Source organism: Cupressus sempervirens, chromosome 4 (assembly GCF_028749045.1).
Source record: "Cupressus sempervirens isolate cs-2001-9-10 chromosome 4, ASM2874904v1, whole genome shotgun sequence".
NCBI classification, from domain to species: domain Eukaryota; kingdom Viridiplantae; phylum Streptophyta; class Pinopsida; order Cupressales; family Cupressaceae; genus Cupressus; species Cupressus sempervirens.
The window spans coordinates 647,602,226-647,625,175 of NC_143121.1; positions in this window are offsets into that span (position 1 = coordinate 647,602,226).

Sequence of the window (22,950 nt, forward strand, 5' to 3'; positions counted from 1 at the left end):
AACTTTTTTAGTATTTTTGGTTTAGATACTAGTCAAAAAAAATTCAATTTCAAAATTCCACTTGTATAGTAGTATTAAAAGGGTAGGCTTAAAAAGGACTTTAAAAAGGCTTGAAGTAGAACTATTTTATTTCCCTCTTATTCTTAGTTCCCTAATATTAAATGAGAAAAGTTGAAAATCCAAGTCCTTGCTAACTCTAATTTGGCTATGCATGTATACCCAACAAATTATTTGCACCACATTAAGCAAAGGGAGCAAATAGTTGTATGTAGGGAGGTCAAATAATTGACAACCTGTTCTCAGATGATGGAAACGATTTAGCATAAATCATTGAGATCATGGGAAAAAATTATCGTTGTCCACGTCAATTTAGCAATCATAGACTGGCACGTGTCTAAAATGTATGAAAACGATATTAATTTGGGAACTTGTTTTTTGTTTATTTGGTATGATGTGTAGATATTTGCTTGCCTGTAAACTTGGCTCGTTCTAGCACACTGAATTTTGTGGAGTGGGATGATAACATGTCGTGGGGTTTACTCTCTGCTTAATAGTTGATGTCTAATAACAATGACATGGTGACATTAAGTGGAAATTTTTTTAAAATAATGATTAACAGCTCTTATGCAATTAAAAGGTTGCAAGTCCCATAGAAAAATAATAGTATATTAGTAATGGCAACTAACATCCATAAACAACTAGGCACCATTTAAAATAATTAAATCAAAGGATACAAAAAAGCTGAGTTAAATGTCAGACAACCAAAAACTAGTCACTCCAGGAGGCAATAAAAGCATGAAAAGTTCATCAAGGCATTAACCAATACATTAAGCACAAGGTGCAACTATGTGAACAGTGAGATGAGGATCAAGAATAGTGTCCTACATATACCATCCTCCACAGCTCTAGCTCCTTAGTCTAAAACACATTCCAATCATCAACAATCTCATTCACATCTTTCTTTTTCTCGTCTTACTGCCAACGACAAAGGAGATTGTGAGCTCCAGATAAGAATATTGCATGGCATGCAGAAAAAGAAGGCAATAGCCTGAACTGACAGAGAAGATGGTAATATCCTGTGAGAAGACAAGCATAATTTGACCTTATTGCAGAGTGGTTGTGGTAAGACTAAAACAGTGTAGATGAATTGCAGAAAGATCCTATAGAGGCATCTACCTACACCCAGTTAACAGTCTGTGGACCACAATCTTTAGCAATTAATCAGCTACTACAAATGCTCTACGTGGTCAGTTTTTAGTCCTGGAATTGAATTTTTAAGAAAAGATTCAAGGTCGTCCTGAAAATTTGATCTATTGCACTATACATATTCTGAGTAAGTCGCCCTAGGTGTTGCAATCATTTGCCTAAGAGCAAACCTTGATTACAATAACACTTAAAAAGTTTCATTAACTCTTTCAACACAGTTGTAGGTCAGAGTGCAAATGTAAGATTGATTTGATAGAATTAAGTCAATTGAGTGGCATGGCACATGTGGATAAAATAGATAGGGTTCAACTGGAAACATTATGACAAAAGTAAGCTCCATCATTTCAATTTGGTTAAAATATCTACTTGGATCACTTACATATGTAGAAATAATACCAGATAAGATGATTTCCCAGAAAAAGAGTGGTTGCCATGAACAAAGTGTTCCCAGTAAGGAGGAAAAAAAATGCTTTACAGACCCAAGCACACTAGGGGATTCATTCCTCTATTTCACAGCTTTATACATCGAATGGCATAAATTGATATAATGAAAACAATATTCTAACCAAAAACAAACAGGATCTGCAGTAAAATGGACACAGCAGAAAAATTGGAGTGGCATTGAAAATAGATTTCAAAAGGATAATGTCACTTGCCATTTCCATTTAAAATAGCTTGCATTTTAGGACATAGCAAGATAGAGATAAATGTATGAACTTTGTTTGAGTATGAAAAAGCATTGATACAAGCAAAAATTAACACTCACCAGGGATCCCAAGCCAACAGCAAGGTCAGATGTAGACCCTCGTCCAGTCAGTCGAAGATAAAAAAATTTAACTATTTTATCATCATGTTCTCTCAGAGCAATGCTTTTATTCACGATCACATCAAAACTCAAGCTGTTTGTCTCAATTCTTTATCTGAATGGATACAATAGGCTCTAGAAATATATTTCAATTACATTGAAGGAAGGTAATTCGATAAATGAGGAAAAAAATCATATATATTTAAGGTAACAAAGTTTTTCTTTGTGCCAAGCAAACAGCTTCGACTAGAGAAAACTTGGAACAGACATAAACCACCCCCAAGTTATCAAAGCTCCATTGACGTTATGTGTTCAGCTCCAATTCATCTGTTCTACGACCAGTACCACCTTTTTTATATGGCCTACCACGTATGCCGGACGAACCAGGTAAAGGATTGAATTTTGCTGCCAAGACATGTCGTGTTTGATCATTATGATATACCCCAGGAAAAACATGTGTATTGATTCCTTCCTCTAAAAGAGGTGCAACTGGACCCATGCTCCCATTCATGCTTAGGCCTAAAAAGTTCTGTTTTCCAGAAAAATTCTGCGCCATGGCCTGGTTTTGCATTCCCGGGAACAGTTGCATAGACAACGAGTTCAAACCACCATGTCCCATATCCTGCGTAATATTGGGAAGATGCATGCCTAAACTAGAAGCTGTCACTTGTAATCCAGTTGAGTTCATCATTCCTGATGAATTATCATATCCTGCGCCACTACATACTAAACCTCTGTAGGAACCTATTCCACTATTGCCCAGCTTGTTGTGGGCATCAAAATGAATACCATGGCTGGCATCTCTAGGGTTTTCCACAACATCATTCCACATCATAGGGGCAGAACTCTGCAACTGCAAACTCTGGTTGTGCATCCCAATCAAATCTGGAGTTCTTCCTTCACCTGCTATCTGCATACCATTGACCTGACGTCCACGCGCCGAATTGGCTAGAGTTTGTGGATTCACCAACCCTAGTGAATTTCTAATTCCTAGCCCTCCCCTGCCTCTACTATCCATTATGCCCCTGTCAAAATGAGACCCAGCAAAAACCATTCCAGATCCTCTACTTGCATAGTTCAATCCTATGCCACAACTACTTTGAGTTTGCTCTGCCCCAAATGTCATTTCACCTGGCAGCACATCTGGATTCGTCAGCCCAACAATTGCATCCCTTCGATTTCCCAATTGCATTCCCTCTGAATTACTCCTTCCTCCCATGCCCACATCTGATTGTCCAACACTTTTCTGACTACCAAATTCCATACACATTCTATCACCACTCTCATTTTCCTTTCTAAACCCAAGCTCTTTTCGTCCCGAATCGCCATTAGGGTTTACAAAACTCACATGTGTAGCACTTGTTTCACCACCAAAATCAATTTCTCCACTTCCATTACCCAACACAGTGATTCCTGTACTATTTGCCTTGGCTCCAGAGCCATGCTGTTCTTCAAATTCCATCTGCCCACCATTTCCAATCCTCACACTAGAACCTCCACAACCATCATTCATGATCTTTTGCACCTCCTGCTGCAACCAAATCAGCATTTTCTCTTTTCTTTCCTTGAGCTCACTGATAATCGTCAACATACACATTCGATTCTCATTCAATGTGAGAGATCCATGACTTCTTTTCTCATCGGCCCTATCACAAATCCTATTTTTCCCTTGCCTTTCAGATGTTTCCAAATGGTTTATAGATTTACCACCATGAATTTCCACCATTAAATCATTCTCGCCGTACAATCCATCCTCACCAATCCTAACATTCTCCATCGGAATACAAGTTGTCGAATCAAAAATCTCCCTTCCCATGAACTGAATGTGATCATTGCCCACTTCATCTTGACAACCCAATTGGGATTTCCTATGTTTTAAAGCGGGCTCAGTACAAGAACCTGAATCCCATTCATCGCGAGACGAATTGCTAAAGCTATCCAACACAGTGTTCTTCCTTTTCTTCTTATCCCACTCCCCATGAAACTCCAAACCCTGATGCATGATATACAGAACCAACAAACTCTATCCCAACCTTCACAGATCTTACACAATTCAACTAATTTGATCCAAACTAAGAACCAAAACATCTATCTAACAACATTGAATGAACACTAATACTTAATACATACCCTCTCATGGCTTAGCCCCCAGATATCTCACACCACAAATAGCAAAAGCTGAATACTTCATGTATCTCCCTCCCACTTCTACTCCACCAAAACAGCCCATTTTTAAAATTCCCCATAGCCATATTATAAAGCGGATGTGGTTTCAACACTCTCAATCTCCAACATAAACTACACTGATACTCGTAAACATGCCAAATTTGGCATGGATGGCATAAGCCACCACCATTAATGGCTGAAAAAATAGTTTCTTGCCAGAACACCCACCTCAGAATCAATGTAAATCTTTTATCTCAAAAAAGTGGCAATTCCCCAAGCACCCACAAATACTAGGGCTACAAGATGACAATTGCCCACACATCCACCTTAAAATGGCAATTGCCCAATGGAATGAGGCTTCCCAGGTGTTGTTTTTCAACGATCAGAAAGACAAAAATAAAATAAAAAGGACTCTCCAGTAGTTTCAACAAACAAAGAACTATTTACAATGCTTATTGAATTTTGTGAAGGGCTATTTGAAGATAAATGATGGTAATGATGATGCTGATTATGAGACAATCAGTGAATGGGGAGCTTTGAATTAGAAGCAGCCATGACAAACGCCTTTTATTTCCTTTGATTCATGCATTCTTTTTCCTGTCAGCACTGGTTCGTTCTTTGATTTATATATCGTACCTATGATTATCGGCTTGTGCAGAATGATGTGTTTAATACGCAGTTGGATACTGGGTTTCCCTTTGTCTCTTTGTGTGTGCTGTACTTTGGGAGCACTTATCCCAACGGCCGCACCCATCTATGTCTATCTTTAATACCTTTTATCTTTTATCTACAACAAGTATCTTATTAATATTGATGATTTATGTTATTTATTTTAGTATTCTCCAAACGTCAGCCTTATGAGGATGGGTTTCTTTTAAAATTAAAATGCTCCCTCTCTTAATATAAGCTGAAAATAATGGATTAATGTGTCATGGGGCAGGCCTAGATAAACTCGAATTTAAAATAGGAGTAGTAGTGGCGGGCGCTAAATTTGATGACTGTATAGTTGTACTTGGACATTCTTCTCAAATTGTATTATAAGAAAAAGTAGATCTTGGATAGGAAGTTCAAATTTGATTTTCCATTTATTATACCATTTTAATTTTTAGTCCCCTAATCATAGCGGGAGACTTATGTTTTCACGTCATTTTATGTTAATTAATATATGTTTGACAATAGTATAAATTGCTCTTAATCTATAGTTTCTAATAGTTTTATTGTATTAATATATTTTTTAACTATATTTTCTTAATTTGTGATTGGTGGATCCTTATTAGCTAGTAGTTTAATTGATTTTTTTGATTTAAAAAATATGATTTTCCTCCTTGCCTATTACATTCACTTTTTTAGCTTGCACCAAAATATTTTACCATTTTTTAATAGGACCAAAATAAGTGAAAAATTATGTACTCTATTTTGAATTTAAGTTTAAATAATATAATATTAAATTGATGTTGAAATATTTCATTTAGTCAAAATTTTTAACTTGATATTATTAGATGCCACACTTAGATGCCACACATAACTATTTTATTTTATTAAAATTCTTTTTAAATTATTAATAAAATAAAAAAGTTATGATGCAACAAACTTTTATTTTTTAATTACGATATAAATAAATTTTTACTTCATCTATTAGAAATAGAATATAATTTTTATTATTTAGTATCCTCCATGTTGTGGACAATGTGTACAACAATACACACTACTTGTTTAGTCTCACATGATCATCTTATTGATTAATTTACTAAAACATATTGTCGTAGGAAAATTTCATTGTATTATGTATTATTGAATGATCATTATCTTATTGATTAATTTACTAAAACATATTGTCGTAGGAAAATTTCATTGTATTCTGTATTATTGAATGATCATTTGTGGTATTTATTAAAATTAAATTACATAGAGATGTTTTATTAGTCCCACCTATATAGGCGGAGACTTATGTTTTCACCTCATTTTCTACATTTAGTTTGAGTGCATTCAAATTATATTTGTAATGTTTTTGAGTATATTATTTTTTTGAAATTTTTTTTTTAACTTTTTCCTTTTTCTAAGTGGCTGGTGGTATTTTTGTTAGTGGTTTTTTCCTTTTTGCATTTAAAAATTCAATATAATTTATGATATTATTATGTTTGTAATATTCTTGAGTTATCTTATTTTAATTTTGTTTTGTAAATACTCTTTCTTTTTAAGAATTGGTTGGTTGTATTTTTGGTAGTGCTTTTTTTTCTTTTAGATAATATAGAGAAGTACTAACTAGCAGTTGCATGTTTATGTACTTGCAACAAAAAACCAATAGGAGTGTATTCTTTTATTCTTATTGATTTTGAGTGGCTTGTATATGTGGATGACAACATCTTATTGTATCACCCTTGATGACAATGTGCTTCCTTTAACAAGTAATTTAGTATACAATGTTATTGAAGCTTTTTAAATCTATTTATGTTAAAATTTTGTTTTCCCCTCATATCCACCGAGATAGGCTTATAAATATTTATAATTACCTTTTACTAGAACCTATTGTTCTTAGAGAACTCTCTCTACTAAAATCCAATCATCTATATTTTTATGGTTAGAGAAAACCAATCCATTGCAAAAATGCTTAATAAATTGAGTGGAAAACTATGACTTGAATATCATGTTAAAGTTTCAACTACTTTTAAAAAGAACCACATGACTAAAATGTAATAAAAAAAACCTATCAACACTAATCAATTATTAATGAAGCTAATTGGATGATTTAATTAAGATATAGCTTGCTAAAGTGTTAAAGAGATTGTAATTGTTCTTATTCACAACGAATAAGAAATCTATAAAAAAAAATTGTAATTCATTATATTACAATAATATTTCACTAATTTTTAAGAATATAACCATACCTAAATTGGAGGATATAAAAGCATAAGTATAAATTTCTATATGTATAACTACTACCAAAAAATATGTCTTAAATATAATACACCAACATTTAGAATAGAAAAGTTCTTTGAAATTTAGATAAGAAATCTCTTATCTATTTAAATTGTTAATATCTGCATCTACTAAGGGAATTGCACTTGGAAGGATAAAATAAAGGCATAATAAAATAGGTGTTTTTGTCATTTTTTCCATTTAAAATGGTTCTTTCCTTATTCATATCACATGTCAAAGCTCAACATGATATTTAAGTGGATTTATTTTTATTTAACTTGACATTTATTATTTTATAATTCTTTATTCTTTTTAAGAAATAAGAAATTTTCATTATTAAAAATCCAAGTAGCAATTAGCAGTGAAATAACTATAAAATAGACAACTGAGTAGAATATGAACCTTTAAATAAGCAACATATCCTTGAGGTTTCTTGACATAATCACCAATAGACAAAATAAACAAATCAATTTACCTCTTCATCAATGTATAGATTAGAAGTGCACATTTTTACGATATATCCAATTTCAATAAAACAAACAAATCAATTTACCTCTTCATCAATGTATAGAAATGATAAATAACTTCTTTTGTATTTCATTGATTACATTCATTTTTACTGGTATGCAAAAAAGAACCCCTCGTTTGGCTTGGAGATCTTGATGAGCATTGGAGATAGTTGGAAATGTATATAATTATGAATTTCATCAACCATGAACTTCTCATTAATGTGAAAATAACTAATTAAAATATTTAATATTAGAAGAGCTATCTAATTAATATAGAAATTCAAAATGATATAACTCATTAATTCATAAATTGTTCACAAAATAAGTTTGGCTTGGAGAACTTGATGGGCATTGGAGATAGTTGGAAATGTATATAATTATGAATTTCATCAACCATGAACTTCTCATTAATGTAAAAATAACTAATTAAAATATTTAATGTTAGAAGAGCTATCTAATTAATATAGAAATTCAAAATGATATAACTCATTAATTCATGAATCGTTCATGAAATAAAATTGAGAAAACAATACATACAAAATCTACCAATAAAAATACTTACTGAATCGCAAATGCATACATATAATAACAAACCATAGGAGGAAGGATTAAAAAAAAAATCTGCTAATAAAAATACTTATTGAATCTAATATGGTTTTGGATGATCACAGTAGAGAAAATGCATGCATATAATAATAAATCATAGGTTGAACCGTAAGTAATACTAAGACAAATTAAAAACTGAACAAATCCAATTGAAATAGAAAGGGTAGAAAAATAGAATCAATTTATTTCTCTAATCTATCATTTATGTGGTGCAAGAATTAGAAAGAAATCAAAATAAATAAATGAAAAAATAGGAAGCAACTAAAATAGTTGGAAAACTATTCTTAGCAGCCAGAAATTAACTTTAACAATGGGGCTGACAATTTTCTGGTAAAAATTTGTAAAATTCGGGAGCAAAAGCTCCCACATATAAGCCTATCATGTAATGCCCCGCCAAGGGATCCAAAGAATTAACCTAGAATTTCACTAAGTTTAGTAGCAATTTTTTTTTTTCCTATAGAAGTAAACATCACATATAACTTATGCACATTAACAGAAGCAATAGCAATGTCCATCTGAAAGTAAACATAACATACATAACAGATTACATTCTTTAAGATCCCTTAACGTTGAATTACATACATGAATCCATCTAGTACAACATCCTCATGAAATAATAATGATAAGGCCAATGTTTATATGTTACATTTCAAATGCTCATTCATCCACTGTACATGCCACAAGGTATGACAAGCTCAAAAATATACATACATAGAATAAGGTACATCATCCTATTCTAATCCATGATACATCAAAGTAGAGATAATCACATGATACAACATCATAGAGAACATATACATCCATCATAAAGATCAAACATAATAAACTAAGTGCACGGTTCCTCTCAACTGTTAATAGCATCATTAGACCATCGTGGATCCTAGCCATCCCTCCGTGCGTAACATTCCAAATCACCGAAGAGATCATTGGTACTAACATAGTAGGAATGTCACTCCTAATATATAAAACATCATATGTAGAAAGTAATCTAACATGCAAATAAAAGCATAAGATAACATCATCTAACATATGCTAATCATCAATGAAAAAGGATACACATCCACCATCATGAAGGACGCATCAACCACGATGTCTCAATGAATCTCAAAATGATAAGAGTGCAAAATACACTACCACCCGACTGCGTGGTACCTAAGTGGTCCACTCCCACCATGCTAAGGAGATAATCTCAAGTCCTAAACAGGCTATCAAAATCATATAGCACACATTTCCATAAGTCCAGGAATCCTAAAAGTATACTAACTCAAAGGTTCCTAACACAAAATCTGACATCTAATCTCCAGAGGCACACAATGACATGTAGGAACCTACTATGCAAGCGAGAAAGTGTCATCGCAATTATCACGTACAAGTTACCCTGGCAGTTAGCTAAACTCCACAGGTCCATACTGATTTCATGCGGTCACTAGTATCCTCTCATACTGACAAGGCATACTACGAAATGCAAGGTCGCAACCATGCGTCTCACTACTCCCATCCTAGCCTGTACAAGCGCTCAAGGCATGGGCGAGAACAAAACACTTATCTTTTTAGGTTCATTCAGTTAGTATTAGGTGTGAATGTTATCACTTATTAATCCAACTTACAATGAGTTACCCTGGCAGCCTCTTAGGGCCCTGGCCTCCATTGCAAGCCACTTCCCATCACTACATGTAGATATCCTACCCTAATGCTCATGGACTCATAAATCTCAAAATAAAAAAAGATAATCCATAAAATCATCAAATATGCATAAAAGCATCAAATCTCCATGAGCTAACATCCATAGAAAATCATGAACACAACAGCTCTCTATTGGCAACTGAAGTATCACTGATAATCAAATATCCAATGGTTCTCAATAACCAAAATATATATCTCAATCATACTGATCGAAGACTCCAAAAATGGTTGAGTCAAACATGTCACAACATGACATCATCAAGAATAAATCCACATCTCAGTCCCATCATGGAAACTAGAAAATAATCAAGGATAACTAATCGATGACTAAAATAATGGTTAGGTCAAGAGTCTCATACACAAGAATCTCGACTATAACAATCAGCAATCACATCCAATACATAGAGCATTCCATCACAAACCATGGTTGGGTTTATAAAGATCGAGATTAAAACATCATCATGACATCACAATCACATAACCCCCAAGCCTCTGGTAGACGTCCTATACTGGTCAACACTAGTCAACCCAAAACCCAAAGCAATAGCATAAAGAATACACAATGTAAACACATGTTTTGGTTTTGCTAAGTTTACAACTTAAATGCAAAAGTCACGGTTTACGTTTTTTCCAAATTATATTAAGTGGAGAAATTTCACCTTTTTCCCTAACCCATGTATTTGTTTGAGAGATAAAAGTTTTTCCTTCTAACTCTTAGAATTTAAATTTTCTAAATATTCAAGGACTAAACATTACTTAAATAACCACCCACATCGTGCTTCAATAAGATGCAAATAACATGGATGAATGCAAATATTATCTATCTTCCACCCTTAGCAAATTAGCTTTGTATCTTTAAATTTGATTTATGTTAATGTCTAAATAATTAATTTACTTTTTTCTACTATAAACAAATTCACATAATTTGTTTATCAGTTATTAGTTAAATTAATAACCGTTGTTCATCGATCAATATCTTATAAAATAATAATTATCTAATATATTAAATGTCATTTAATATACTAAATAATATTAACTAAGGCTAATTATAATAATATTTAATAGTTATCGCTTTACTCTGAATACCCCATTAACTAATCAAAAAATTATATTGATTGAATTTATTATAACTTAAAAAAAAACCTAATCACGAATTCTATCCTACGATCTCTAATATAATGTCGCTACCTTATCAATATACCTACTCATGTATGATGGTCGTGCGGCCTATCTTAGCCGTGCGGCAGTATATATGGAGATGGTTTCTCCATGCGTACAATACCATGAGCTGCGGATAGTAAGAAAGAAGATGGAGTAAGGGGTCACCCTGATAAATTTAATTGCCTTCTAAGTCACTGTGGACTCTAATACGTGCGGTCTGCGGGTCATAGGCCCTTTGCGAAACTCGTAGTATGACGCCGTCAGATATGGAATAAGAGGGGGGGGCACGGTAGTATTAAGAGAGACCCACCCCATTCGTAGGTACTCTGTGATGTGCAAGTACCGTGCACATTTAAAGTCGTCGGAGTACGAGGTTGTGGGGGTGGGTGCATTTCGTCCCACCTCCAGTACATATCTATTTATATATATATATATATATATATATATATATATATATATTTGTAAATTTTCTTTTATAGATAGAATGTTACATTGTATGTAACTTTTCCCAATTTTCATTTTCAATCAGATGTTTATATATATATATATATATATAGGAATTTTAATCAACAATAAATAATTAATTCTTGAATCATATACGGATACATGTACATCGAGTTTAAAATCAACTCTGGGGTATGAAAGCAACGTATCCAATTTCTCAGATCTACGTAAGAGGGTTTTCTCATAAAAGATTTTAACTAACCATGGCAATAATGCATACAATCAAAATAGAAATTTTTTTAGAAAACATATGGAAGACACGAAGAAGACAGGGAACGCAAGATGCGAAAATAGCATAAGTAAAATCACAAGAATCTACTCGAATTCTAATGCTAATTCGCTCTTCCTTAGAAAACCCGCAGAGCAAGCTCCCTTCTTCAAAATTCTCGAATCCTCCAATGCTCTAATTGCACTCCAAACGCTCTATCTAAGCTTCTAGGGATGCCTGAATATAAAGAGCTCTCAGGGAACCTCTAGAATGCTTCTAGAAACAGCTAGAAGGTGTCACCAACTAAGCATGGATCTTTTCCAACCTTCAAGATGAGCCATAGGGTTGTAGACACCATGTGCTTAATTGATGCACTAACCCCCGTGTTGTTAACACATGAGAAATAGAAAAGTGCGTTAACTCCCATGTAAGCTTATAACTCCAATCCACTTTTTTATATAATTTCTATTTAAATTTTTATAACTTTCATTTTAATTTTTATAACTTTTATTATTATTATTTATTTATTACTTTATTATTATTTTATTATTATTATTAATTTTAATTTCTAATTTTCTTTTATTTAATTCATTTTCCTCAATAATTCACATTTAATTAATTACAATCAAAATATCAAATAACATGATATTTTATATTAATCTTCTCAAATAATTAATTTATTAATTAAATCCATTTATTAAGACTTAATTAATAGAAAATTCACCATAGACCTCCAAGATAAAATATGAAAACCCATCATAGAACAAATCATACAAAATCAGTCTAAAGGGTTAAAAATCACGAAATATGTCATTCGACACATTTGGTGGGTACTCAACTCTGATACTTGTCCTAACTCACTAGGACAAATGGTTTAAGGGTTTGGGATTTGGACTTGAGAATTTATCTCCCTTCTCTTATCATTGAGATAGTATAATAGGGTACGCTTATCCTGGCAATTCAGGGAAGTCGATACCCGGTACCTGCAACTTGCAGAAAAACCATGCATGTACATACAATATATATAATGCTAAGCTAAACAGACAATGGTAGGAAGTGGTGCATCGTGTAGATCCTGACTAAGCAGGTGACTACGACTCCCTTCCTTAACCGCATCAGAAATGCCATACAATAAGAAAACACGCACACCATACACATGCAAGTATGGGGTAAGTATCCATAATAAAGCACATAAGATATTAAACCATCCATCTAATCATCAATAATAACTGAAAACAGTATAATGATCATCATGTATGCATGAAATGTAAAATCTAAATGATCTCATCATATAACCACTGAATCCATAGCATAATTTTTGATAGTGTCAAAACAATACCACTAATCCATCAACATAAAACTAGTCTATCACAGTCTGATAATAATAGCATCAATGTCCATAAAAGATGTGAACAAGGGTAGGCACTACATCTACCCCCCTTGGGTTAGGCTTACTCCTGGAAGCCTACAAACAAGTAGGGATATAACTCCCTCAATCTAGCTGCATCCTCCCAAGTAGCTGAAGAATCATCAGCAGGGTCCCACAAAATGAGGTGCTAGCTTAGAACCCTTTCCGTACCGGATTGGACTCTTTCGCGATCGCACTCTCAAGAAAACCTTATCACCCACAGCAAACTGCTTATCAGTCCTATGAGCATCGACATACTTCTTCTGCCTATCATGCGCCGTAGTCAAGTGCTCACGAATATGCACTACCTGTTGCTCCATATCACGAAGCATCTCAGGACCCAATAGGATGCGATCCTCAAGACTGTCCCAACTTAATGGTGTACGACAAGGATGACCATATAATGCCTAAAAAGGTGCCATACCAATAGAACTATGATACCCGTTGTTGTAAGAAAACTCCACTAGATAGAGATAATCCTCCCAATGTGTCTGCCTATCCATCACATACATCCATAGCATATCCTCCAAAACCTGATTCACCCTCTATGTCTGACCATCAATCTCTGGATGATATGCCGAACTGAAGTTTACCTGCGCTCCAAGCTCATGCTGCAGCAATGTCCAAAATGCAGATGTGAATACAGGATCCCTGTTAGATATGATCTTTCTAGGAATACCATGTAACCTCACAATATCACGCATAAAGACATTAGCTACAGAAGCTGCTGTGTAGAAAGACCTAATCGGTGAAAAATGTGCCACCTTAGTCAACCAATCAACGGTGACCATGATAGCATGATGACGTCGAACTGTCATAGGTAATCCTACAATAAAATCCATGGAGACGATATCCCACTTCCAAGAAGGAATGAGATTTGGCTGCAAAAGTCCAGCCGGGTGCTGATGTTCTGCCTTAACTCTCTAACACTCAAGGCACCTAGCCACAAAATCAGCAATATCTCACTTCATCCCAGACCAAAAGAACAAACATCTCAAATCAACATGCATCTTCTTGACACTTGGATGTGCTGAGTAAGGTGTACGATGGGCTTCTACTAGTATCAAGGTGCGAAGTTCATCCGAAAATGGCACATAAATCCTCCCCAAATGTCTCAAAAGACCATCTGACTCTCGAACGTAACCTGCAAACTTACCTTCCAAAGATCTTCCTAAATCAATCTCTCTGCACACTTCCTGATACCAGGAATCTGTAGAAAGTGCCTGAAGAATCCAACTCCTCAAATCCACACTAAGGGTCATCGATGTTACCACATGTCTCCTGTGACTTAAAGCATCCGCCACCACATTCTCCTTACCATAAATGTACTTAACCTCAAAATCATACTCGCATAGAAACTCCATCCATTGCCTCTGGCGAGCATTCAAATTAGGCTGAGTAAAAATGTACTGAAGACTACGATGATCACTGTGTAGCTCAAATCTGTGCCCCAACAAGAAATGTCTCCACCTTGTCAAAGCATGAACTACTGCTGCTAGCTCAAGATCATGTGTAGGATAATTTAACTCATGATCCTTGAGCTTGCATGATTCATACGCAATCACCTGTCCATTTTGCATCAACACTGCTCCAATCCCTTCAAGAGAAGCATCTGTACATACCATGAAATCACCTTCTGGATCGGTACAGCTAGTATCGATGCACTGGTCAAAAGCTCCTTGAGCTTCTGAAAAGCTTCCTCACATTTCTCTGTCCATACGAACTTCTTTCCTTTCCTCTGAAGAGAAGTGATAGGATGTGCTATCCTAGAGAAGTTCTGGAAAAATCTGCGATAATAACCTGCTAAGCCCATGAAACTACGAATCTCTGACACATTAGTTGGTGTCGACCAATCTAATATCGCCTGAATCTTTGCAGGATCCATTGAAATACCATCACCTGAAATAACATGCCCTAAATACTGAATCTCTGATTTGAAGAATTCACACTTAGCTACATTGGCATAAAGCTAATTGTCCCTCAAACACTGCAATACCAACCGCAGGTGTTCCTCATGCTCCTTCTGAGTCTTAGAATATATCAATATGTCATCAAGAAACACAAGTACAAACTTGTCAAGATATGATCGAAAAACACCATTCATCAAACTCATGAAAACCGATGGAGCATTAGTCAACCCAAAAGGTACTATTGTGAACTCATAATGCCCATAGCACATTCGAAAAGCGGTCTTGTGAATATCTGCTTCCTTAATGCGAAGCTGGTGGTATCCTGACTTAAGATCAATCTTGGAGAATACTGTAGCTCGCTTGATTTGATCGAATAAGTCATCAATCCTAGGCAAAGGATACCTGTTCTTAATAGTCACCTTATTCAACTGTCTATAGTCAATACAAAGGCGTAAAGAACTGTCTTTCTTCTTCACAAAGAGCACTGGAGCTCCCCATGGTGATACACTAGGTCGAATGCTCCCTTTGGCCAGAAGTTCCTCTAGCTGAAGACGTAGCTCACCCAATTCCTGTGTAGTCATGTGATAAGGAGCTTTAGAGATAGGCTCCGCTCCAGGAATCAGATCAATACTGAAGTCAATGTCCCTCTTTGGAGGCATGCCTAGGATCTCACTTGGAAAAACATCCACGTACTCCTACAAAATCGAGTGATCCAAAGTCTTCCTCACAGGATCTTCCTCATCAAGATCATTTACCATAACAGTAAATATCTGACATCCCTTACAGAAACTTCACTTCAATTGCATAGCAGAAATCATCCGCAGAGATATAGGCCTCGGTAACCCAACTATCTGCACATCATTCCCTTGGTCATCTTGGCACATAATAATCTTCTTCCTACAATCTATACTAGCTCTATGAGATCCAAGCCAGTCCATGCCTAAAACCACATCATAGGAACCAAGGGGTATGACTCAAAGATCCATTGCCGTATCGAAGCTTCCTAAACTAAGCCCACACTTATGAACTACAAAATCTGTGGAGACTTTAATGCCTGATGCTAGTTCCACTTGCCAACCACGATCTTGCTTCACCGCATCCAGCTTACACTTAGAAACTATAGATGGTGAAATAAATGAATCTGTAGCTCCTGAATCAAACAATACTGAAAGAGATATACCTCTAATAGCACCTGTGGTTTCAACCACTGTTCCTTGATGATCTGCTTGACGCTGATCAATTGCTGCAAAAACTCTATGAGCTCTACCCGCATCACCAACTGTAGGCTCTGAAACTGTAGGTCTAGGTCCTGAAAATTGAGGTGCTCACTGAGGACACTGGGTTGCATAATGTCCAATCTGACCACATGAAAAACACTTCGTATTTTCACCGGAACCTCTTCCCATAGGTGGTACATTTGATTGCTGACGACCGTTCCTGCTTACAAAAGACTGGCTACTCTGAGCTGGCTGATTGGTCTGATTCTATCTATTGCGTTGAGCATTGCAGTTATTTTTGGTGTTAGAACCTTTACCACTACCTTGAGCTAGAGAATTTGAGCCCTTCTGTTGTTATGTCTGTTGAGACTGCTGCTGATACTGTTTCCCCTTAGAGAAAGAGAACTTCTTGTTACCACCTGAATTAAAGTTGCCTTTACATCCTGATGCCATTGGCGCTCCTACAAAACCACCTTGACCAAGGTTGACACTTTGCTCAACAAGGATAGCTCGATGCACTGCATCCTTGAGGGTTTTTGGCTCAAATACCTTAACTCCCCCAATAATACGGTTATTCAAACCCCTAATAAAATGTTGTGTCAACTGAGCTAAATTTTTACTGAACCCTGAAAATGACATGAGCTCATAAAACTTATGCTCATACTCGGTCACTGACAAAGTGTACTGTCTGAGATTATGAAATTCATCCGCCCTTTGTTGTTTCCATTCCTCTGGTAGGAATCGTTCACGGAAACTCTCTAGGAATAATTCCCATGTGACACTGCTCATATCAATTCCTAGCTTCTTCTCCTCAATCGTCCACCAAGTGGCCCCAAAATTCTCTAAATTAGTGATCGCAAACCTTGCCTTAACATTGCTGTCGAACTCCTGCATGGCAAAAATCCTATTGAGAGAAATAAGCCACTACTCGGCCAAATAACTAGAACCTTGCCCATTAAAAGGCTTAACCTTGGATCTTGAAAGATCCTTCATCTGAGTGGACACAATGGACCTTTGACAATCCTTTCGAGGACTTCTAGATCTAGGTCTATGCTCTTGTTCTGTCTGATGCACTTTAGACTGTTCTTGAACAGGAGGTAGATGCTCTAGAATAGTCCACATCATCTGTCTCAAACTAACCTCTTCAGACTTAGCTTGGTCTACTCTATGGCTCTCTTCCTGCTGCCTACTAGAGTGCTCTTCTCTGCTCTCTACACGAGCCAATCCCTCATGGGAAGACTCATGGGCACTGACAGCTCTGCCACGACCACGACCTCTTCCATGACCTCTACCACGGCCTCTAACAAAAGAGCTAGTCCCAGATACCATCCTTCAACAGTACAAAGTACTCTTAAAATTACATGTTGCCATAGACTATGTTTACTTCTATGTCTAGGTTTAAGTAAAATTTCTAGTTTAGAAAACTAAGTGTTGAAGTATGAAAAATATACAAGTAACAGTTCAAGTTTTGTTTCAGTTCACCTAGCTTCAAATTGAACAAATACACTTGATAGTTCAAATTTCTAGTTGTTCCAAAATACCCAGAGCTCTCAATGTAGAAACTCGGGCTTTGATACCAAATGTAATGCCCCGCCAAGGGATCCAAAGAATTAACCTAGAATTTCAGTAAGTTTAGTAGCATTTTTTTTTTCCCATAGAAGTAAACATCACATATAACTTATGCACATTAACGGAAGCAATAGCAATGTCCATCTGAAAGTAAACATAACATACATAACAGATTACATTCTTTAAGATCCCTTAACGTTGAATTACATACATGAATCCATCTTATACAACATCCTCATGAAATAATAATGATAAGGCCAATGTTTATACATTACATTTCAAATGCTCATTCATCCACTATACATGTCACAGGGTATGACAAGCTCAAAAATATACATATATAGAATAAGGTACATCATCCTATTCTAATCCATGATACATCAAAGTAGAGATAATCACATGATACAACATCATAGAGAACATATACATCCATCATAAAGATCAAACATAATAAACTAAGTGCACGGTTCCTCCCAACCGTTAATAGCATCATTAGACCATCGTGGATCCTAGCCATCCCTCCGTGTGTAACATTCCAAATCACCGAAGAGATCATCGGTACTAACATAGTAGGAATGTCACTCCTAATATATACAACATCATATGTAGAAAGTAATCTAACATGCAAATAAAAGCATAAGATAACATCATCTAACATATGCTAATCATCAATGAAAAAGGATACACATCCACCATCATGAAGGACGCATCAACCACGATGTCTCAATGAATCTCAAAATGATAAGAGTGGAAAATACACTACCAACCGACCACGTGGTACCTAAGTGGTCCACTCCCACCATGCTAAGGAGATAATCTCAAGTCCCAAAAAGGATATCAAAATCACATAGCACAAATCTCCATAAGTCCAGGAATCCTAAAAGTATACTAACTCAAAGGTTTCTAACACAAAATCTGACATCTAATCTTCGGAGGTACACAATGACATGTAGGAACTTACTATGCAAGCGGGAAAGTGTCATCGCAATTATCACGTACAAGTTACCCTGGCAGTTAGCTAAACTCCATGGGTCCATACTGATTTCATGCGGCCACTAGTATCCTCTCATACTGACAAGGCATACTACGGAATGCAAGGTCGCAACCATGCATCTCACTACTCCAATCCTAGCCTGTACAAGTGCTCAAGGCATGGGCGAGAACAAAACACTTATCTTTTTAGGTTCATTCAGTTAGTATTAGGTGTGAATGTTATCACTTATTAATCCAACTTACAATGAGTTACCCTGGCAGCCTCTTAGGGCCCTGGCCTCCATTGCAAGCCACTTCCCATCACTACATGTAGATATCCTACCCTAATGCTCATGGACTCATAAATCTCAAAATAAAAAAAGATAATCCATAAAATCATCAAATATGCATAAAAGCATCAAATCTCCATGAGCTAACATCCATAGAAAATCATGAACACAACAGCTCTCTATTGGCAACTGAAGTATCACTGATAATCAAATATCCAATGGTTCTCAATAACCAAAATATATATCTCAATCATACTGATCGAAGACTCCAAAAATGGTTGAGTCAAACATGTCACAACATGACATCATCAAGAATAAATCCACATCTCAGTCCCATCATGGCGACTAGAAAATAATCAAGGAAAACTAATCGATGACTAAAATAATGGTTAGGTCAAGAGTCTCATACACAAGAATCTCAACTATAACAATCAGTAATCACATCCAATACATAGAGCATTCCATCACAAACCATGGTTGGGTTTATAAAGATCGAGATTAAAACATCATCATGACATCACAATCACATAACCCCCAAGCCTCTGGTAGAGGTCCTATACTAGTCAACACTAGTCAACCCAAAACCCAAAGCAATAGCATAAAGAATACACAATGTAAACACATGTTTTGGTTTTGCTAAGTTTACAACTTAAATGCAAAAGTCACAATTTACGTATTTTCCAAATTATATTAAGTGGAGAAATTTCACCTTTTTCCCTAACCCATGTATTTGTTTGATAGATAAAAGTTTTTCCTTCTAACTCTTAGAATTTCAATTTTCTAAATATTCAAGGACTAAACGTTACTTAAATAACCACCCACATCGTGCTTCTATAAGATGCAAATAACATGGATGAATGCAAATATTATCTATCTTCCACCCTTAGCAAATTAGCTTTGTATCTTTAAATTTGATTTATGTTAATGTCTAAATAATTAATTTACTTTTTTCTACTATAAACAAATTCACATAATTTGTTTATCAGTTATTAGTTAAATTAATAACCGTTGTTCATCAATCAATATCTTATAAAATAATAATTATCTAATATATTAAATGTCATTTAATATACTAAATAATATTAACTAAGGCTAATTATAATAATATTTAATAGTTATCGCTTTACTCTGAATACCCCATTAACTAATCAAAAACTTATATTGATAGAATTTATTATAACTTAAAAAAAAACCTAATCACGAATTCTATCCTACGATCTCTAATATAATGTCGCTACCTTATCAATATACCTGCCCACATATGATGGCCGTGCAGGCTATCTTAGCCGTGCGACAGTATATATGGAGATGGTTTCTCCATGTGTACAATACCACGAGCCACGGATAGTAAGAAATAAGATGGATTAAGGGGTCACTCTGATAAATTTAATTGCCTTCTAAGTCGTTGCAGACTCTAATACGTGCGGTTTGCGGGTCATAGGACCTCTGCGAAACTCACAGTATGATGCCGTTAGATATGGAATAAGAGGGGGGGGGCATGGTAGTATTAAGAGAGACCCACCCCATTCGCAGGTACTCTGCGATGTGCAGGTACCGTGCACATTTAAAGTCATCGGAGTATGGGGTCGTGGGGGTGGGTGCATTTCGTCCCACCTCCAGTACATATCTATATATATATATATATATATATATATATATATATATTTTTGTAAATTTTCTTTTATAGATAGAATGTTACATTGTATGTAACTTTTCCCAATTTTCATTTTCAATCAGATGTTTATATATATATATATATATATATATATATATATATATATATATATATATATATATATATATATATATATATATAGGAATTTTAATCAACAATAAATAATTAATTCTTGAATCATATACGGATACATGTACATCGAGTTCAAAATCAACTCTGGGGTATGAAAGTAACGTATCCAATTTCTTAGATCTACGTAAGAGGGTTTTCTCATAAAAGATTTTAACTAACCATGGCAATAATGCATACAATCAAAATACGAAAATCTTTAGAAAACATATGGAAGACATGAAGAAGACAGGGAATGCAAGATGAGGAAATAGCATAAGTAAAATCACAAGAATCTACCCAAATTATGATGCTAATTCGCTCTTCCTCAGAAAACCCGCAGAGCAAGCTCCCTTCTTCAGAATTCTCGAATCGTCCAATGCTCCAATTGCACTCCAAATGCTCTGTCTAAGCTTCTAGGGATGCCTGAATATAAAGAGCTCTCAGGGAACCTCTAGAATGCTTCTAGAAATAGCTAGAAGGTGTCACCAACTAAGCATGCGTCTTTTCCAACCTTCAAGATGAGCCATAGGGTTGTAGACACCATGTGCTTAATTGATGCACTAACCCCCGTGTTGTTGACACATGAGAAATAGAAAAGTGCGTTAACTCCCATGCAAGCTTATAACTCCAATCCACTTTTTTATATAATTTCTATTTAAATTTTTATAACTTTCATTTTAATTTTTATAACTTTTATTATTATTATTTATTTATTACTTTATTAATATTTTATTATTATTATTAATTTTAATTTCTAATTTTCTTTTATTTAATTCATTTTCCTCAATAATTCACATTTAATTAATTACAATTAAAATATCAAATAACATGATATTTTATATTAATCTTCTCAAATAATTAATTTATTAATTAAATCCATTTATTAAGACTTAATTAATAGAAAATTCACCATAGACCTCCAAGATAAAATATGAAAACTCATCATAGAAAAAATCATACAAAATCAATCTAAAGGGTTAAAAATCACGAAATATGTCATTCGACACATTCGGTGGGTACTCAACTTTGATACTTGTCCTAACTCACTAGGACAAATGGTTTAAGGGTTTGAGATTTGGACTTGAGAATTTATCTCCCTTCTCTTATCATTGAGATAGTATAATAGGGTACGCTCATCCTGGCAATTCAGGGAAGTCGATACCCGGTACTTGCAACCTGCAGAAAAACCATGCATGTACATACAATATATATAATGCTAAGCTAAACAAACAATGGTAGGAAGTGGTGCATCGTGTAGATCCTGACTAAGCAGGTGACTACGACTCCCTTCCTTAACCACATCAGAAACGCCATACAATAAGAAAACACACACACCATACACATGCAAGTATGGGGTAAGTATCCATAATAAAACACATAAGATAATAAACCATCCATCTAATCATCGATAATAACTAAAAATAGTATAATGATCATCATGTATGCATGAAATATAAAATCTAAATGATCTCATCATATAACCACCGAATCCATAACATAATGTCTGATAGTGTCAAAACAATACCACTAATCCATCAACATAAAACTAGTCTATCACAGTCTGATAATAATAGCATCAATGTCCATAAAAGATGTGAACAAGGTTAGGCACTACATATCAGCTTAAAGATTAATATTATGTTTCAATAAATATATGTCATGTGCTATTTTTTCTAATTGACTGGTGGTATTTTTGTTAGTGGTTTTTTCCTTTTTTCTTTTAAAAATTCAATTTAATACATTACATTCAAATAATATAGATTTTTTCAGTAAGTTATGAGCAGATTCTTTACTTTAAAATGTCATAAGTTTTTCAATCAACATATCTCGTTAAGATGTAGGCAAAAGCCTACAACGCAATGGTAACTTGCGAGCTTCTCATGTGGGAGTTCTTGGGTTCAAATCCACCTTCGCTTAACATATAATAATAATTAATTCCAACAAATAATAATAATAAATCTAGGCTTTGGCCATTTACCGATTTAAAAAAAAACATATCTCGTTAAAATGGTATTGTTTAAAAAATCATAGACC